General features: G+C 47.6%; 1 pseudogene; it reads right to left on the bottom strand.

Moving 5' to 3' along the window:
* LOC138498179 (zinc finger protein 729-like) overlaps nt 1–21,698 on the bottom strand; it is a 248,277-nt pseudogene that overhangs the window by 36,723 nt on the left and 189,856 nt on the right.

Raw genomic sequence — 21,698 nt, 5'->3', positions numbered from 1 at the left:
TTCATTGCGTATGGCCCAAACACTCTGCACCCCCCCCACACCCTCTGGTGACCACATATACCAGTATGCAATTGGGCAATGTCACCTTTAGGTTGCCACCATGAGTTTCAAGGGGTATTGAGTCCCAGGGTTCGACAAAGGATGCATTCATATGTGACGGGTTGGTAGTAATTTTATCAGGAAGCTTGATATGTAGTGTATTGGCACATGCTGGGCATTTAGACTCAGTGCGGGGCTGCTCAGTATTAACTACAGATGTTGCACGCTTCGACCATACAGGACTGGTCTATGGTTTCATGTTATGTGGCGTGAACATTGCAGGAAGCATAGAAGTGCGCTAAACCGGTAAGATAGCTCGACAAAGCAAAGCGCCCAGAAACTGATGTCTGGCTCAGCCTGCAGCACACAGTTGTCTCTGGTCCGGCTCCATCCGCATGCATCCCGTGGTCAATACAATAATGAGTACCCCAATGCTTTACATGAGATGATAGTGCCATATCTTATTACAAGGCTTCGAGTAGGGTGCAATCAGACACGAAGCACTATAGCACATAAACACGTGCTAATCATAACATCATGACTCAACAACAAAAATGTAATCGGATAGCCTACATAATCATAAACACAACATTCATACATAAAACCTGCACACAATGAGCCATATTTACAAGATACAATGATGTAACAGATTTGCCCTGTCATCCCTTAAATCCAGGGTGACATCCATCCACACCACCTCTGGTGGTTTTCCGAGCAGCACACTCAATGTTGAATAGGCCCAGAGAAGCCATAGTTAAATAGACGTCCAAACTAGTTTACCAAGCAAATTCCTCCATTCAGCCCAGCCTCTTCAAAAACTAAAACTGTGTATTGGTCCCCATTAAAACAAAATGGAAATACACAAGTAAACAGAAATCTGTGAAAAACGCCTTTAAAGCGCCTCTAAATGACAATCCACATAGCTGTAAAAGGAGTATGCGATATCACCTTTCAGTAATGAAGCCCACTGCACGCGGGATAGGGCTCCGCACTATGCCACAAGGGCCACCTCGCATTGCTTTAGCGAGCTGAATGGCGCTTCGCGTAGACACTAAAGGAAGCACCGCTTGTGGGTTAAGATTATGTGTGCATCTGATGGTACGGTTGTCTGGGCACGGGAGCACAAAGGGCCAGTACTGGGGCAAGTCACGGTCGCATGCCTGGGGCTAGTGCTGCGATCCACGTTATGGCTTGGATGCCAATGGAACGGGGTTTATTGCATTGGGGATTAGTTGTTGTTGGGCGCCTGCCCGAGGTACAGCCTAATGAGGTTGTTTTACAGGTTCCATGTCATTTCATCACCTGTAATGTCATCCCTATCATTTTAACGTGCACATTCCATTGAAAACGCGCATCTTTTTTTTTTTGAAGCCCTCCTCCCACACTTATTTTTGCTATTGCCTACCCGCGCAAACCCTTATCTGCCTGTTACCACCCCCCCTAAAAAATTTGATGAGCACGTTTGATGGAATGCCTGGGGATGAACATGCAGGCGATGAAAGGATGTTGTACCGTTTGACATACTATAAGGGCATGGCTTGAATTAAATGACATTACACGAATTGTAATGTATGTGGGTTGCTGTTTTCATTCGCATTGAAGCAACATCTTAGACACAAAATGTCACTGGTAAATGGTGTTTCGCAGGTCATTATGCGAGAGACAGCTGTTTCCTTTGTTCGCCCTTTGTGTATTGATTTTAAGGCCTGCAATACCCTGTGTTTCCTTTGTGGGAGGTCAACTGGGCAGCGACTTGTGGGCCTTCATCGCCGGGGTATAGTTTGCAGGCGATGCAGTTACTTAGCTCATACATACGGGTCACCGGAATTCCTTGGGTGCTCTAGCTACATGTTAAAATCAGTCACCTGATCGCTATTGTGTGGAATGCCAATGGAGAAACTGTCCAAAATAGAGCCAGTTTACAGCACCCTTCAATGTTCATGCCCAGCGTGGTCGCTGCGCTGGGAGGAATTTATAACTCCAAAGTGGTTTTCAATTAAGAAACCTAATATAATATAAAATATAGCTCATCAGGGAAACACTGGCGTGGACTTCAATACTCTGTCCCTAGAATGTTAAAAGAAAAGCAAGTATTCGTCTGGCCGGAAATGGCATGGCTAGTATGGCATACGGGGGCGGCTTAGTGTACAGACTAGTCGTAATGTGGTTGAACAGCCAGTTTTTATCTCAAAAGGGGTCCATGTGAGCTGTAGAGCTGCGGCATTGAAATCCACCAAAACTAGAAACAATACAAATAAATAAATAATAATAAAAACAAAATGACACTTTCACTCAAGGTTCTAGTAAAAATAATGATTTATTACTGACTGGCACATGTCATTCCGAAATATACCTCAGTGTCGGTAACATTCCATCCCAATACGAATGTATAACTGCTATATAAAGGATGCTTGTTTCATGACATGTAATGCAAGTACTTTACAGAAGTTTACAGAAGAATGATAATGTGAAAGCACAACTGTTGCTGCTCACATAATTGGGTTTTGACATCTGCTCTGAGGGAAGGCCTTTCACAAGGGGCAATACTCTACTAACCATATGAATTCTATTCTGAGGGACGGTTAGCATCCCAAGATGTACAGGCTGGTGCACTCGTAAAGTACTAAAGAGGGAAAGGGGACAAAGGGCACCAATGAGGATTCCTGGATGCTTGGCATTAAATGGCAGAACATCCCCGGACTATAACAATCATCACAAATCCTCACATATGAAACCGGTCTGGGAAAAAGGAATTGTATGTAGGAGCAAGAGATGTGAAACGCAAAGTCAAACAATAGTGAACCTACAGTAGCAAACGCCCAAAACATACAGGGTCTATGCAAACAATATTTAAAATAGGGCGCGCAAGTAGGTTCCCCTTCTCCCTAAGGCAAGGAATTGCGGGTGAGTGGGGTGCTCTGTCTGGTGCCACTAGGGGGGCAAGGGGATGTTCATTGAAAATGGCAAGGGAACATCGCTGGGTGGTAGTGGGCTAGGAAGGACAGATGGAGAGGGATAGTCAACAAAAGTGGGTGGAATAGGAGGGTCAATGTTACACAATGACGGAAGGAAGCGGTTTGGGACTTTCTGGTGTGAGTGAAAGGTTTGGGGGAGTGGCCGGTTCAGGACAAGCGGGTAGGGCACACTAGTTGCCCGACTTTCCCCTAAGGGCAGAGTATCAGAAGGACAACACAAATGGTGAAAGCTGGTGACAAAGAACCAAATAGGGACTTCAGATGTTCAAAAAATAAATAAAAAAAAAGGGGATGCCATCACAAGGGTGGTTGGCCCGGGGCAAACGGCTAAACTTGGCTGGGGTTGAGCAGGTAGCCCGCTTAGAGGCACAAGGCTTCCTAAAGAGTACATGTTGAAAAGGTGGAAACAAATGGGGGTAACGTGCTTACAAATTGGGGATTATGGACTCCATGGCATTGTAGACACAAAGGTATGGAAGGAACGCCATCCCAGGGGTGGTCGGCTTGGGGCAAATAGGGAACTGAAAGAGTGCGTAACAAGGAAACAAGAAAGCGGTCAAACCTTGTGCCATGTACTGGATTTGTGCGATGTTTCTGGTGCACGAACGGGGTTGGGGGCGTAACTGGCGTGGCTGCAGGGTCGCTGCACCACTCTGTGCCACGGCTGCTTATGGATGTATAAATCCATGAATAAACTGTGCGCCGAAATGGGTTTTGACACACGCGGCTGGCACAGACTGCTGCACGTGCACTCTGTGTGCCAGCCGCGTGTGCCACTTATGCGCCAAATTCTATGAATTAACCCCAAGGAGTGGAGGACGCTATGACAAAGGATCAGGGTTTTCACAATTCCAACCATTAGAGAAAGGAGGTGGTCTATCACAATATACACCATGACCGCAGATGGATAAGGACAATTTAAAATGCACACTGCAGAGTTTGACTTCCGGTGCAGGAAAATGGATTAAGGAATTGGAGAAAAGGACGTTAGCTATAGGCAATGTAAAAGGCCTGTTGTCAGCCATTTTAGGAGAGAGATCTGATGACATTTGGAAAAGAGCAGCGTATCCAAAAGTAACTGCGCAAAACACAGTGCATGATGAGGCACCATTCAATAATTGTAGAGCGCTTAGAGTACAATATCCAGACACATCGACTATTGGGGCGATAATGACTAGGAAGATGAGAGAGGATGAAGACCCCATTGCTTTTATTCAGGATATGCCAGATAGATGGAGTGTGGAAAAGCACGAACCGTGGGATAAAATGGTAGTTTTATTTGACCACACATTATGTCTGGGACTGCCAGAACCAGTACAGAGGCAGTTAAAATAACATGTGGGAATGGAAGCAAAACTATTGCCGGAGATACAATTGGCAATCCTGCATTATTGCAGAATGTTAATAGAAAAAGATGAGAAGAAAGCTAAAGGTAGAAAGAAGTTGGTGCATAAAAAATGATCAAGTTCACCATAGAAAGAGCAGTGTTGACAAGTAATGAGGGAAGCACAGCACAAGTAATGCAGATCCCACATCGAAATAATGAAGTCAGTGTTGTAACACACAACCACAATACGAGTCAATGAAGAGTACCTGTGAAACACCACATACCAGCTGTAAGGAAGGCATGGTATCAACAGTAAGACAGACACAAGTGACCGGAGTTCAAAATGCCTATCTAATACTAAATCTAAAGATGGGAGCAAGCTACGACCATCAAATAATAATAACGCAGTCCTAGTGGTGTCTTGTCAAAATAAAAGGGCCTATACTAATAAACCTATTGCCAATCCTTACCTCCAAATACAAATAGTGTGGGAAACAATGTTATGCAAAAGAAAAGTGTTCAAGAATTGATATGTCAGGATATTCAAGCCGTTGGCTTCCCTTCCCCACGTTTTCAGCAGAGGACAAGGCGGCATACAGAAGCTTAGCACAGTCTCTGGCTTCTCTAGCATGAGGGTGCAGTTCAAAACTTCAATATCAAGGCCTTCTGTGCCAAAGTCTCTTTGCTGTTCAAAGTCTCTTCTTTCAGAGGGCCTGATGCAACAAACAAATAATAAAGTTCCTTTCTTTTCAGGATTCTCCTACGGACACTTTTCTCAAGTGATTTACTGTTCAGCTTGGATCCCCCTTCGCCGGGCTCAGATCCACTTTAACACAAAGCTCGTATTTTCACTTATACACAATTTTCTTAGGATTTCTGTAATCTCCCTCTGCCAGACTCAGATCCGTTCTAACACAAAATCTTCAATCAGTCTCCATATGCCGGGTCGGACCAATTTGTCTATTATAACACAAACTGGCTTTAACACAAAGCTTTCAATTGATCTCCCTCCATTGGCTTTGACCAACTTTGTCTACTTTGCCATCAACCTTCTTTACTGTATCAACATCAAAGACTTTCGATTGTGCACATAATTTGACTTGATCCATTGCAGGACCACTTCGATTCACAATCCTTTGCCACTCTTTCACTTTTGTCAACTCTCAGCTGGACACCTTACAGAGACCTTCGATTGAGCATTCACACGGTGCCGGACCATTTTGTGAAGGGTATCGTATATCTTGGTTTCAAAGTTCAATCACTCATCTGCAATTCAACTTTACTTGCGTTGGTTAGCACACACTTTTCATACAATGTTCATTCCAGCGATCTTGCCATTCAATGTTGCCGCTTGCAACATTGGCTTCAACACAGACCGGTCTTGTATCTGTCTCCCCAACTCACCAGCTGTGTTGATTTCACTGACACAGCTTTGTTGTTGGAGCCAAGGACAGTACTACGGCAGCTGTCGATTCTCCCTGCATTGATTATCGACACAGGAGGGCCCCGGGTACCTCCGACACACAATGCAGGATTCCTCAGCCTGATTTCCTGGTCTTACGCTTTCTATTCTCGAGGATTCACGAAAGTAACGGTTCCTTGGTTCCAAATTATAGTGAAGCATTTTACTTATTTTCCCATTCAAATGGGAAAGTCATGACAGCAGTCCTTACACAGAAGACAACATTAGGACATGGTCATAAACTATTGGCTTACTATAGTGTAATTCTAGACCCATTTATGAAAGGACACTATCCCTGTGAACAATCTTTGGCAGCTGCTGCATTTGCCATAGAAAAGCCTTCAAGTATAACTATGGGGTGTTCCATAACTCTATTTGCAGAGCATGCATTATTTGAAATTCTAGAGAGGCCCAAGAGCACGTTGACCACTCAAAGAGCATTGGGGTATGAAGTAATTATTTAAAACCCTGCGATTAAAATGGTAAGGTGTAGCATAGTGAATCAAGCAACGTTCATTGCTGAACCAGTGGGAGAAGAGGATGATGTGCATGATTGTGTTATTTACACTGAATGTTATAATGATATTCCCCATGTTAGAAAGAATGCTCTAGGAAGAGGGGCAGTGGTTTTCATTAATGGTTCATCCAAAATCAATCAGCAACTGGGGTGAGACATTCAGGATCGGCAGTAGTAAGGTTGACTCAAGAGGGCACCTTTGAAGTACTAATGAGCAGACGATTATCGTCAACCTATTCAGTGCAGGCTGCAGAATTAGCTGCGCTTATTGATGCACTATGAAGCTTTGAGGATGAGTAAGTGACCATGTACTCTGACTTCGCCTGTGTCATGTCAACTGTACACGCAGGCCTAGCAAGTTGTAAGAGGAGGGGCTTCCTTCACGCAGACAATACTCCAGTCCAAAATGTGGGGCAATTAGACAAACTCATTTAAGCCTTGAGCTTTCCAGCAACCACAGCCATCATGAAATGTGCAGCGCTTTCGAAAATAACTGACTTAATCCCTTGCAGAAACAAAGCTGCTGACATAGAGGCCAAACATGCTGCATATTATTTAACTATGCATGAAGATGAGTTAACAGATTGGTTCAACATTCACCTCTACTGCACCCATCCCCAGTGAAACAAGTGTCCATAGAGAAGCAAGCATTCCCAGCTAAGCAAATCCCTGCAGTGAAGCAAGAGAAGAACAACAAAGAATGACCACCCAATCGATGATCAAGAACTTGGAAAAAGAAAACAATACACTTTTAGATTAGAATTGACTTGGGGATTAATTCAGCTGCAGTAATCTTGAAACATCTTCTCTAGACTGGAATAGAGAAAACCATTAAATAATCAAAGAGGGAAAAGAATATTTGAGCTTTTATGTTGCTGATCGTCCACACATTCTTACTTGCTGTTTTATCTTACATACTTCAATCATATCTGGCTTTAATACGAAGAAATAGAAACATTGTGACATTTATGGGAGATCATGGGTTCATTGTTTTAAGAATTTGTTTGGCAATCATGTTGCAGTTTTTATTATAAATGTATGACTTGGTGTTAACACTATAAAACTGTTATATTAGAAATAAAGTAGTGACAATGGAAATGTTCCAAGAGATAACAGCTGTAGCTCCAAGAAAAAGATTTGGGATTCTTTATGAATACGCATTTGACCATTTCTGCCCCAGGGTAGAGCGCGCGGGCTACAGGTAGCCAGGTTACTGGGGGTGTGTGAAGAGGAAGCAGAAGGTTCTTGAGGAGTAGAAATACTTTGGGATTCTAGAAGGATATATGCATCTGGCCATTTCTTCCCCAGGGTAGAGTGCACAGGCTGCAGGTGGACAAGTTACTGGGGGGGGGTGTGAAGAGGAAGCACCACATCTGCTCTTCATGGGCTAAATCATAATTTCTATTCTTTGATTTAAAGAGGGTGAAATTGGATTTTTTGTTTCTGGTCCAGGTTTTCAAAATGCTGTCATTCCCACATTAAGGTGTTGACACGTGTTGATTTCTATTGTGTAAATCACTAATGATGAGTTTAATTGCCCAATTAATCTTGTGCTTGCGAGTCATGAATGTTGCTGTGATGGTATTTCTTTTATTCAAGTTCTTTTGTGGATCTCAGAGCACAGGACTTGTTGATCTGTCCCATCATGTTATGTTATTAGTCACTTCTAGACTGGTGGAGAGTGCCTTAGGCCTTCTAGGCACTAAGCACTAACAGGAATACATCCATATCATCTCTCCATTTTACAACTATGGGAAGAGTGTAGTACCATCTCCTAAAGACTTGGTGATCCTCCAGTCTTTGTAACATAATGCATCCTTTGATGCCTGCTCAGACCTGAGTAGTGACGGGAGCTTTTCTTGCACTAGTCTGTGCATTTGTAGAGCTTCACCCCTGCATGCAACTTCTGATGGATTCTCAGAGCTGAAGAATAACTGAAGCATTTGGTGCACTCTGTGCACTTGTAGGGTTTTTCCCCAGTATGGATGGTCTGATGGCCTATCAGAGCTGAGGAGCAGATGAAGCTTTTCTTGCACTCGGTGCACTTGTATGGTTTCTCACCAGTATGGACCATGATATGCCTTCTTATAGCTGTAGACCCTCTAAAGCTTTTCTTGCATTCTGTGCACTTGTAGGGTTTTTTCCCCTGTGTGGATCCTCTGATGGATTCTCAGAGCTGAGGAATTACTGAAGCACTTTGTGCACTCCGTGCACTTGTAGGGTTTTTCTCCAGTATGGATCCTCTGATGGCCTTTCAGAGCTGAGGGATCACGGAAACGTTTTTTGCACCCTGTGCATTTGTAGGGCTCCTCCCCAGTATGGATCCTCTGATGGCATATCAAATATGAGGAGTGACTGAAGCTTTTCTTGCACTCTGTGCACTTGTGGGGCTTCTCCCCTGTATGGATCAATTGATGTTTTCTTAATGTTGCAGAACGACTGAAGCTTTTTATGCACTCTGTGCACTTGTAGGGCTTCTCCCCTGTATGGATCATCTGATGCCTTCTCAGACTTGTAGAGTCGCCAAAGCTTTTCATACACTCTGTGCACTTGTAGGGCTTCACTCCAGTATGGATCCTCTGGTGGCTTATTAAACGTGAGGATAGACTGAAACTATTGTCACACTCTGTGCACTTATGTGGTTTCTCCCCAGTATGGATTCTATGATGCACATATAGACTTGAGATATGAGTGAAGGTTTTTTCACACTCTAAACACTTGTACGTTTTCTCTCTTGCATGGGATCTCTTGTGATTGGTTAGACTGGTCCTGCAAGGGAAGCACATCTCACAAAAACTGCATGCAAATGTCTTCCCCTTGGTATGGATACTCATCCATGTGCGGGGTGTTTGCCTCTGCTGACAGGATGTCGAGTTCTGTACAGGGTCAGCAGGATCATGCTGCCCATCTTCTGTAGAGTTTCGTTCGTTCCACTGTGTCCCCCATCTACTCGTGTTCATTCCCAGACACTTGGTTTCGGTAACAGCTCTGGTCTCTGTTAAAAGAAGGAAATATTATAGTTATTATTTCATGTCACTGTACATCTAGTGTAGAGGGGCCCTCATTCCCCCACAACACACCTGGTGACAGTGAGTGTGTCTTTTTGTATCTCTGTCCATCAATTAATAACAGGACTTCAGAGAAAGTGACAATAACTGAAAAAAAGCCTGAATGTAAATGGATCATTTTGCACAACAATTGATGTTATTGTGTCCACGGGTTGAATTGTTAGAATGTTTACTCCCCATAGGTACACTCCTGAATATTGTTCTTCCACATTAAGAGTAAGAGATATACTTTCAGCCACATTTAATTGGATTTTTTCTTTGATTTGTCGAATATGTAGTTTTTGTTATGATTTATTTCCTCTATACATATGTGAATATTTGATTTGATTTTGAAGCATTTATAAACACGCAAAGAACACATTTAATTGTATAAAGGTGCACCTGGTACACTAAACAGCAGATGAAACAAGGATAACAGCCCTAATGCACCTGAAGGCCCATTATTTGAAGGGGAAGATTTTAAGGGCTTTGCAAAACTGATAAAAGGAATCAAGAGCTCTAATTTAACGAGGGACCATAAATAGGACACCTTCTGTCTCTCCTCGAAACAGAAGAGGAAGACGGAATGGACAACAACAATTGATCCCCTGAACATAGCACCCTACTCGGTTGGTAGCGGCTAAGTTTATCACCCAGATACGAGGGAGCAAGACCATTCAAGCTCTTGAATGTCAAACATGCCACCTTAAAAGTAATTCTGTCTTTCACGGCCAGCCAGTGTAATGTCTGGCGAGAGGCCGACACATGGGAAGACCTACCTAATTGTCAGGCTAGTCTTGCGGCAGCATTCTGTGCCTTTTACATTCTTTGATGCTGTTTGACCGGAATGCCAGCAAGAAAGCTGTTGCCGTAGTCCAGATATTAATTCACCAATGAACCTGCTACAACAGCAGGATCATCCTCTGGGAGAAACGGCAGAACTTGACGTAAGTGGTGGAAGAGTAAAAACGTGCCTGAAGCTTGTCACGGACCCGGCCTTCACTGCCAAGATTGTCCTGCCAGATACACCCTAGGTTTTCCATTTTGGAGGCAAGATTAAGCTCACCCCCAAAAAAACATGGAATCTGGGGGCACTTCCCTAACACAAGGAGATTTTTGAGTCCAAGCAGAGCAACCTCGGTCTTGGACAGTTGAGTTGCAACTGATTTTCTGACATACAAGCCTCACTGCATCGAGGAACTGTTGGACCCTGAAAAATGTTTCCCCGACCTTCCCTGGTATCCATAGTATCGATCATTTGTAATGGATATTTTCTTTCAGATGTTTATAGAAAACCATGAGCTTGAAACCTGGGCACCCTCTAAAAGAATATACATGATTCCACAAGTGTCTCAAAATGTATAGGAGAATATACAGTTGTTGGGTATATTGTATTGCAATAAAAACAAGTAGTGGCAAAGCCGAAAGATTGTGCCTGTTATAATAAGTGCAGTCTGTGACCAGCTCCCATGAAACAGGCTGAGTGTTGGGACTGGCGTGAGCATCAGGGCTGGAACCCATCACAAACTCTGTGATGTAGCTCCAGAGATGATACAAATGCAGATCCCTCATGTCCATTACCAGTTCTAAGTCCAGTGATCCTCACCAGAACTGGTATGACTCCTCCATTGCCGAGAATGAAAGGACTGAGGAGATATAGAAGTCACCAAGATACCTCACTGAGAAAAGCAGTATCTTTGGAGTGCTACAATCTAGCAGAAGTAAAGACATGTGCAGACTTGAACTCCACCAATGTAGGAAGGAAAAAAACAAAGACAGGCATTCTCTGGCTATGCTCCGAGAATCTGGAACCTCCTCCCCATCAACATCTGACTCACCTCCTCATTTCTACAGTTCAGGAAGGAGCTCAAGAACCTCCTCTTAAAGGAATGGCTCCTCCCTAACACCTAGGATCCCTCCTGCCCAGCTAACTATCGTCCAATCTCCATCACTCCCTTCCTGGGCAAGCTCCTAGAGAAACTGGCCATCTCCCAGCTTAATCTCCATGCTGATTCTGTTGGTAGTCTTCATGACCATCAGTCTGGCTTCAGAGCTGCCAGAAGCACGGCGACTGCTCTCCTGAACATCCGTGAGGACCTGCTCTTCAACCTTGACTCTAACACTCGGTGTGTTCTCATTTTGCTCAATCTCTCTTCTGCCTTTGATACTGTCAACCATGCCATCCTGCTCAACCGCCTCCATGATAACCTGGGTATCACTGGTCAGGCTCTGGCGTGGCTGACCTCTTTCCTCTCCAATCGACTCTCCCAGGTCCAACTGGGGTCCTTCCTCTCTGACTTCTTTTTCTCTACCTGTGGTGTCCCCCAGGGATCTAACCTCTCTCCCTGGCTGTTCAACCAGTATACGGCACTCCTTGTCCACCGCGTTGCCGTTCTCTGCCCTAATTTCAGTGCTATGCGGATGATACCCAGCTCATTTTCAGGCTACCCTCGGCCTCGTCCTCTCCTTCTCTTATCTCTGACTATCTGTCTGCTAGCCAGGAATGGTGTTCCGCCAATGACCTCTGCCTTAATGCCAGTAAGACTGAGATTCTACTCATCGGCACACCCACTCCCTCCTTCCCTGCAGCTCTCTGGCCAGCCTCTCTTGGCCCTCTTCCTGCTCCTACCTGCAAGGCAAAAAACCTCGGGGTCATCTTTGACACCACACTCTCCTTCTCTCCTCACATATCTGACGTCTCTAAGAAGTCACACTACCAGCTGCACCTCCTCAGAGGTATTCTTCCTTTTCTCTCCTTCCCCCAGAAGCGCACCGTCTCCAGAGCCCTGGTTCTCTCCAAGCTGGACTACTGTAACAGCCTCTATCTAAATCCGCCTGCCTCTACTCTCCGCCCTCTGCAACTCATCCAGAACAGGACTGCGAGACTTGTCCTTGGCCTCAAGCCCAGGGACCGTATCTTTCCAGGACTGAAATCTCTACACTGGCTCCCAGTGGCTGTGAGGATTAAGTTCAAAACCCTCTGCATTGTCCACAAGGCCTAGTGGGGCCTGGGGCCAAAATACCTTCAACTCTTTCTTCCTAAATATCTTCCTTCTCGAGCTCTTCGCTCATCCGCCTCCAACTCCCTCAGGGTCAGCCGCTTCTCCAAGCAACGAGTTGGGGGTAGATCTCTCTCCGTGGCAGGGGCCTCCCTCTGGAACAGCCTTTCTGCATCCTTGAAACTTGAGGAGAACCATCTCCGGTAACGGAAGCACCTCAAAACCTTCCTCTTTGCTTCTGCTTTCTCTCCCCCTCTCCCCTGCTAAATTCCTTACTGAAACTGCACTGATTCAGCAACTGGGCCACTCTCACCGATCTCGGTCCTTGGCCCAGCCACTTTCCCCTTACACTGCCTCCCTGGCAACCCCTGCACTGCGGGACTGTCTCTGTATCCCTACAGCCCCCCTTCCCAGCACCTATCTGCACTTACCTTGCACTTGCCACCAGCTGGCCCTTATTATTTATCGCTATTCTTCTACCCCTGTACTGCACTTCCCCTCTCCCTTTCCCCTTGCACTTTTTCCCTTCCCCTCTACCCTTGCACTTGCGCGATCTGAATGGCACCTGGCCTAGTAGGATCGTTGTCTGTCTTACCTTTGTTCCCCCCTCCCTGTCTCGTCGCGCCTTGTTACACTTGTGTATAGGCGCGTTCCAAATGCCACATCATATCATATCATATCATACATCTCCACTTCCACCGTACCTGAGACTTGGTGATCTGATCCCCACTGTTTCCCCTCTGGTACCTTTAGACCCATGCACTCAGAGGTGAATACTCTCACATAACCCTCAGAAAAGCTGCCAAAACGCTACTCTGCACATAATGGCGTCATACCACAGCTACTCATACCTCAGCGCCTCAACCCCTTACACCTGAATGCATATTGTAATGTACTCTCCTGCATAAATGCACTTTTGTATTTGAATGATGCCTGTATTGTACTGTAACTAAGGTAAACAACATGCACACATACACTTGGGGCGGCCTGTGCGCTATACAAACGCAAACATAAATAAATAAACAATTGCCCCCACCCTCCCCTGTTGTTAGATTCCCACTCAATAAATACCATAAGAATAATAATACAGAAGTGGAGTGGCAGGAGGAAGAGGAAGCAAAGGAGGACAGCAGAAATGATCAAGTGTGGAGGCATGAAATAGAGGAGGCAGAGGTAATGTGGAGCCGCCTAGAGGAGAAGGGGAGAGGATGAACAGTCAATAGGAGGAGGAAGAAGAGCCACAAGTGGAAAGAACAAGAGGAGGCAACACATGAAATAGAGGAGCAACCAGGTGGGGGTGGGGGTGTGAAACAGGAGCTGGAAAGGATTAGAGGTTGTGGAGGAAAAGATCAGAGCTGCAGACAATCGTGGTGGAAAGGAGAAGAGAGAGAGGAAAAGAAGAGGAGGCAATGAAAGTCAACGGGGAGTCCCACATCTATATGGGCCAGGTGCACCAGGGGTGAAGGTGCCAGAACCTTCTGACGATGAAGAGCAACCTCCTGACATCAGCTTCCAAAGCCAAGCAAGCGACTATTACTGGCACGAAAGAACTGCAGGGCACTTAAAACCCCAAAGACTGAGTGACTCTCCAGTTCCCACTGGCAAGGCAGAAACGAAGGGAAAGAGGGACGAACTGAGGACCCCGGTCAGTGCTCGTCACTAGTCAAACCCAATGCATTAAGCTGGCCTTCCGTAGGGTTCTTGAACTAGGGACATTTAGGGACTGTACATACTTTGGCCCTCATTCCGAGTTTGGAGGTAAGTACCCTCCCTTACCAGCATTGCGCAAATAGCGTGTCCGAGCTGGCAGTAGTCCGCTAAAGCGCACTATTACGAGTTTGCGGGCATGAGCTTTGCGCCATGCCGGTAAGGGACCTAGTTCCATGACGCAAAAGGGCCTGAAAAACCCCATACCGGCCTGAATCACACCGTAGAGAACACTACCGCCATAGCCCGCGGCATTAGCGGCCACTGTTGTTAGGCAGAAACCTGTGCAGTTCCCTTAGGGACCACTGCAAAAGATTTAAGACTACAGGTGTTGGCAGTAAACCCACTTGGTAGCAGTCTGTACCACCCAGATTTACCTGGTAGCTGTGGCTGAGCAGCCAGACTTCCCTCAAGAAGAGTTAGGCAGTATGCAGAGTATTCACAATAGGCACTCAGATACAATAATACAAGCAAACACTGACCAGAGCTTTGGTATCAAAGTATATAATTATTTATTTAAAAACACACTGTTGAGACACTCCAGCACTCTTATTGTAAAATATTCTAAACACAGTTGCTATTGTAATATATACACCCCTTTTTCTTTATCAGATAAGTCACTGTAAAACACCACTTATTTTCATACAGAGGTGAGCGCTTAACTAGATGGCATTCCAATAAGTTTGTGAGAAAGGGAGGGAAAAAGACAGAATATGAAATGGTACACCCCTCTAAGATTCAGGAACACGGTTAGCAAGGCAGAGAGCAAAAAGTCACTGGTGAGCCAAAGTCCAAATGCTGGGCCCACTCTTAGAGAGAGCAGAGCACAAATGCGCCCAAGATCACAAAGTTACACTATGCTTCGAAAGTCTTGCAGAGGGTTCAAAAAGGGTTTAGAGAGGCTTTAAGAAAGTTTAGCCAGGGTGTCCCAGACTAACCCAGGTTCGAAAGCCGGGGGCTAAATCTACCCCGTACAGTCAGTAGCAAGGGAAGCCAGGTGGGACACGGTACCTTAAGTGGGAAGGATCCTCCAGCGGTGGCAGTTGTTCCTGGTAGTGGGTGCAAGTCGCGTCATCGTCCAGGGGAAGAGAAGATCTCGACTTGGAGGAAAGATGAAGGCCGTTGCACTACCAGGGAAGAAATCAGCCGCGCAGTATTCCGGTTAAAGGTGGTACCTTTGTTTCACGGTCGTGGTAAAACGTGGTATCCCGGTTGCCGGGGTGCTTGGCACGGGCAAGGCGGCCACGAGGTACGTCGGGAAAGCGAAAAGACAGTGAAACTGGTTATCCCCACCAGTCAAAGGAAGAAGACTCTCTGGCGGGAGATCTTCTCTGTCGTTGGGAAAAGTGGTGAGGCAGTCCAGCAGGGCTCCACCGGTGGTGGTGTCGTGGCAGGTCGGCTCAGCTTCTCCCTCGTCGGATTCTTAGGTCCTGTGGCGACTTCTGAAGTTCCAGTCCCGAAAGCCTTGCTTTTATGCAGCAAACCCCCATTCACTCAGCCTAGCTGTCATTCAAACATGACCACTTGGGCCAATCAGGATGGAGTGCGACTTGAGTTGCCTAGGCAACTCAGTCCAGGGTGCCTACATTTCCCTCCACCCCTCCTAAGTACCCCAGACAGAGTGGCACCACTTTGGAGGGCTTCTGTGGAGAAGCCCGCCAAAAAGTGGAACAAAGGGCTCGACTTGGGTTGGAGTCACAGAAGAGAACACGAACACCATTTTAGAATCAAGTTTTGGCAAAAAATACCAACCAGAGAATTAATATTAATTAAATAAACCGGTGGTATGTTCGAGGCTACTGTAAATAATTAAATAAAGATAGTAGCCTAAAACAATGGGAAATCCCATAGGAAAATATTCGCGGTTGAATATAAAAAGTAGTATCCACTGCCACCAGCCAAAACTCGATCAGGGGGGACGGAGACGTGCCCCCTCGACTAAAAGACCCCGGGGCAATTGAATTGCCCCAGCCAGTACGTCCACAATATGATGGTTTGTACTGGTTCTGTTCAGAATTTAAGACTAGTAAAGTCAATGGTGACTTTACATGCCCTGGGAGACAGTAGTCAGTCCCAGGGTATGGAGTCTATACTGGGGGGTCACTATGACACCCCTGTGTCACTGCACTGAGGGTGCTGTTTAACACACATCACAAAAACACATGAAGCCCTATGGAGTAAAAGACCCCATAGCCCATTAAACACATCTAGATTCAAAGAAACACACTCAAATCATGCCCAAGAGTGAGGGTAAAAGAGTCTCACTCTTGGCAGGAGAAAAAAATAAACCCCAAAAATCCAGCAAAGCTGCTGGGGGACTCACTAGGTTAGGAAATTCAGCCTAAACAGAGAATTCTCCCTAACCACTGTAAATAGCAGTCACCGTTATTTACAGTCACAGTTAAATTGCGGAAGCGGAAATAGCGTCAAGGCACAGGAACGGGAAGGAGCATGGCGGCCATCTTTAAAAACACAGTCCATTGCCATCCTCACCACACAGGACTCCTGGCACACTGGTGATCGACCGGAAAGTCTCTACTACCACCCAGGAATGCCCAAAGCACCAAAGAAGGGAGCTGCCGCCTCCGAAAGGAGCGTTTCAGCCCAGATGAGCTACAAGTGCTCGTGGACACCCTACACGAGCATGCTGGGACTGTGTTTAGCAGCGAAATGAGGAGGGATGCAGTGTTGAAGAAAAAAGAAATCTGGGCACTAGTATGCCAGAGGGTGAGCGCAGTGGGCAACACCCTCACACCGTAAAGGATTGCTGCAAAAGGTGGGATGACCTGCGGCTTAGGGTGCAGAGCATTCTTTCTGCGAACAGAAACCAGGCCTTGGAGGCCAGAGGAGGACCAAGTTCACCAATAAAACCCATGCCGTGGGAGGAGACATGTGCGGGCATGATAGGGGCCGAATACATTGAAGGGGTTGGAGAAATGGAGTGTGGCGCCACGTCATCCGCTGAAGGAGGTGAGTGTCCAAAGTAAATACTGCTAAGGCAAATGTGATGAAAGTCACTGCTAACGTCTGGCCAAAGAGTCACGCCATGGTTGGCCACACACACCCCCCCCCAGTAAATCATGCCGAAGCAAGTGAGACCCAAGCCAGTGCCAGGTGCTAGGCCGTAACGTACATGACACATACTACACAAAGCTGCTAATTCCATGAGGCACACAGGGTAGTTGATGTAAACAGTGTGCATGTCAGACAGCACAGTACCTGGCCAACATGAGTGACACCCACATATGCATGCATTTACCACCCATGTATGGAATGACGTCCCGTTCCCTACACAAATGCAGATTACCCACAATTGTCTGAATGTGCTATCGTAGCCATGTATGAATGCTGGCTATCCAAACATCACTCATGTCGTCCCTCTCTTCCACCCCCACAGGCAGTGAGCATGACAGTGAGGAGCAGGTCAGCAACTGTCCCAGCACATCCAGGGGCCAAGGCAGGGGCCGCCGTGTCACAGCTACTAAGAGAACACTGGGACGTACACCACCAGCAAGGCCCGTGGAGGGTGCACCACCTCCCCCACCACCCCTCCCTGCACTGCCTGCAGACACCTGCCCAACGCCACGGTCTGTGGATTCCAGTGTGGCTGGGGAGGTAGCAGCCACGGCCCCCCTCAAAGTCGAGGACAGCCCCAATTACATCTGGGGAACAACTGAGAACGACACTGTGGAAGTCGTGCACACCCCTGAAGATTTCTCAAACCCCCAGGTATCCTTCAGTGACTCTGGTGAGAATGACACACTGGAGCAGTCTGGCCAAGGACAGACACAGGGACATGGCAGTCCCGTGTACAGTCCTGTTGAGGAAGCACCGGCAGGACATGTCAGCCCGATCCCCAGCAGGGCCACTGCTTCATCCGCCGGTGCACAGCGGGCTGACCAGCTCTCTGCCCTGATAACGGAATTCGTGCAGGACAATCGCCAGGCCAGGGAGGAGTGGCGTGCTTATTTGAGGGCACTGGGACAGTCCATAACGGAAAACACTAACCGCCTCTGCAAGGTGCTCGGCCACATAGCCGATGCTTTGGAGGCTGCTCATCCTGGCCAACAGCCTCAGCATGAGGACACACCGTCCACGAGCAACTCCACCCAGACCAGCCCGCTCCGTCAGTTGCTCCGTGAGCAGCGCCGACGGGACATGCCTCCCCCTGGCTCCGGGAGCGCAGAGTGACTATCCTGTTAGCCACATGTGGGCTATGTGGACCCTATGGGACTAGAGTGGGGTTGTTGTGGGGGGGGGGTGTGTGGGGGGTGTTGGGGGGAGGGGGAGAGGGGGCGGGTTTGTGGGGGAGTTTTGGGGGTAGGGGGAGGGTGGTGAGGGTGTGTGGGGGAGTTGTGGGGGGAGGTGGAGTGGGGGGAGGGTGTGTGGGGGAGTTGTGAAGGTTGGGGGAGGGGGAGGGTGGGAGGGTGTGTGGGGGAGTTGTGGGGGGAGGGGGAGGGTGGTGGAGGGTTTGTTTTTACATTGATATTTTCACTTTTAATACACCGGTTGTTTTGCAAAAAAATAACCAGAGTGGACATTCATGAATGCGCATGTGTCATTTATTCATATACAGTGCATTGTGTACATGTACCCCCACACCCAGTGCCCTATGTCCAAACATTATGTCACCCGCTGCTGACATGTGTGTCAGAAATATTGTGCGATCAATGACTGCCGCACGGCACGTCCCGCCTGTGCATCGGCACCGTGATGAAGTCCTGCCATATCTTCATCATCCCCTTCTTCTTCATCTGGTGGTAGCAGTTCCATGTCAGGGGGCAGGAGCTCGTTCCGTCGGATACACATATTGTGCAGCATTATACATGCCATGGTGATCTTGGGCACCTTCTCATGGCTGTAGAGGAGTGCCCCACCCGACCGGCTGAGGCAGCAAAACCGTGCCTTCAACAGGCCAAAGGTCTGCTCTATCACCACACGTGTACGGGTATAGGAACGATGGTAGTCCTCCTCGTGCCTGTTCTGTGGGTTTCGGACAGGGGTCACAAGCCACGGCTTCAAGGGATAGCCACCATCACCTGCATGAGGGTGGAATTAAGGTAAGTGTTCGCACATTCATGTAGGAAACTGTACTAGTCTCACATGGAAACAGGTCATTTGTGCCCACACGCACATGTCCCTGGATGCATTGACCCAATTACTGGCCCCGCTATGTGTCCTGTGCAATGTACTAATGGTGTGGGTTACATCCTCAAGATGGATCATGGTGTGCACTGACATCTTGTTGCACGTGCATCGTATATGCATACAGCAGTGTTGGTGTAAAATCTGTGATGAGTAGTGTTCTGTGGAATTTGGTAGTAGGGAGCGTTGGCTGTAGTCAGTTCTATATTGGGCATTCTGCACTGATCAGTTCCATGGTGACATGCAGCACTCCTATGGGTGTGCCCAACCAGTGACACACTGTGGTATCCCTGGTTGACTCATTTCAATGCACAGCCAGGGATGACTGTCCTGTGTGGTGATATGCTGGAGACAGCAACATAGTGCATATGCAGTGCATAGTGCAGGGTGACCTTACGGTGTGTGAGGGCCGCTGATCAGTGGTGCATGTGTTGTGGGATGTGGGCTGGTTACCTGGTAGTCATTTAGTGATAGGTGTCGGCCTCACTTCATCACTATGGGATTTGGTTGTCATGTACCATTTCAGTTGCTTTGGGGCACAGTGTTCGCTGATGTGCACATCGTGCACCGACATCAACATTCCCACCCAGGTGGAGTATGCATCCCGCCCATTCCTACCCAGGTGGAGTATACATCCCCCCCCATTCACACACGGTTGGAGTATGCAGCACCCACCTCACAACCCCGATGCACTGCCATGGCCCAGTCAGGCAACTCACCAAGCAGCCCAGCACGTCGTCCAGCATGTCGCTCCATGTAGCGTGGTAGCATGGAGTTACGCAGTACAAAAGAGTCATGAGTTGATCCTGGATATCGGGCACAGCAATGTGTGATGATCTTGCTGGCGTTGCATACCATATGCACATTGATGGAGTGGTATTGCTTGTGGTTGCGATACACCACCTCCATGGCATGCAGGACCACCAACTCCACGTGGGTGCAGTCGAGGGCACCTACACAATTTAGCATGCCTGCCAGTGCATGGAAGGCAACTTTTGTATCAAATATCTCCTGAGGAGTCCGTGGTAGGGATATGTAGTCCCTTGTGTGCTTGAGGAGGGCATCCAGCACTTGGTTCAGTATCCGGGAAAATAAGGGTTGTGATATGCCATGCATGTGCCCCACTGTGTGCTGGTAGGTGCCTGTGGCAAGGAAGTAGAGCACAGATACTACCTTCAGTAGATGGGGGGATGGCGGTGCGTATTTCTATGAGGCTCACTATTTTGTTGTGTATCAGGTCCACTATGGTGGTGATGGTGTCACGGTCAAGCTGGTACAGGGTGTGGATCTGCTCAGGTGTTAGGTTGAAGGGAGTGACTCTGATGCGAGGGATTGGGGGCTGCCAGCGTGGTAACGGTGGCTGCACTGGTGGGGCAAGCTGGGCCTGTCTCACCACCCTCCTTCTCCTCCTGCGTCTCCTCTGTGGTGGCGGCTGTTGTTGTTGTTGTTGAGGCATTGTAAGCAGGGCCTCCAGCTCCAGTAATGCTACTACTATTGGTATCATCTTGGTGTGGGAGTGGGTGTGGTGTGTGGGTGTGCTCCTTTTGTACTGGGCCTGACTCCATTGCCTCCACCTGTGCTGATTGTGTGCACCTGTGGCTCTTGGAAACACTGCTCAGGGTTCTTAACGCCTGGTCGGCAATGCCAGAATTTACACCATACCGGTATGCACTTTTTCAGCCTTCACTTGTGATCTTCTCCGGTTTACGGCATGCCACTAATGCTGGCATGGTGTGTCGCGTGTGCGCGCCCTGACTGCTATTTAAGGCATCGTACTTTACGGTGCCGTAAATAGCGGTCTAGTTGGTCAGAATAGCCCGTAGCAGTAAGCGATGCCGGTAATCCTTTACCGGCATCGTTCTTCGCTAACCTCCAACCTCGGAATGACCCCCTTTGTCTTGAAGTCTGAGAGATACATCGGCAAGAAGTTGAGAATAGATCATCAGAGGGGAGGGGCCAACCATATTGTTTACCTTTATCATACGAGGAATAGGAAGGTTCCTCTGAATCAGTAAATTAGATAAGGGGGGGGGATTCCAAGCTAGAGAGCCTACACATATGCTGCCAGCCCCTGTACTAAGGATGGCTGGCTGGCTGTGGCTGCTTTTATGATAAGGGGGGGGATTCCAAGCTAGAGAGCCTACACATATGCTGCCAGCCCCTGTACTAAGGATGGCTGGCTGGCTGTGGCTGCTTTTATGATAAGGGGGGGGGGATTCCAAGCTAGAGAGCCTACACATATGCTGCCAGCCCCTGTACTAAGGATGGCTGGCTGGCTGTGGCTGCTTTTATGATAAGGGGGGATTCCAAGCTAGAGAGCCTACACATATGCTGCCAGCCCCTGTACTAAGGATGGCTGGCTGGCTGTGGCTGCTTTTATGATAAGGGGGGATTCCAAGCTAGAGACCCTACACATATGCTGCCAGCCCCTGTACTAAGGATGGCTGGCTGGCTGTGGCTGCTTTTATGATAAGGGGGGG

The sequence above is a fragment of the Ambystoma mexicanum genome, chromosome 5q (genome assembly GCF_040938575.1).
Source record: "Ambystoma mexicanum isolate Mex_15411 chromosome 5q, UKY_AmexF1_1, whole genome shotgun sequence".
NCBI lineage: Eukaryota > Metazoa > Chordata > Amphibia > Caudata > Ambystomatidae > Ambystoma > Ambystoma mexicanum.
The sequence above is the reverse complement of the archived record's forward strand: the minus strand, read 5'-3'. Positions and strand labels throughout refer to the sequence as shown.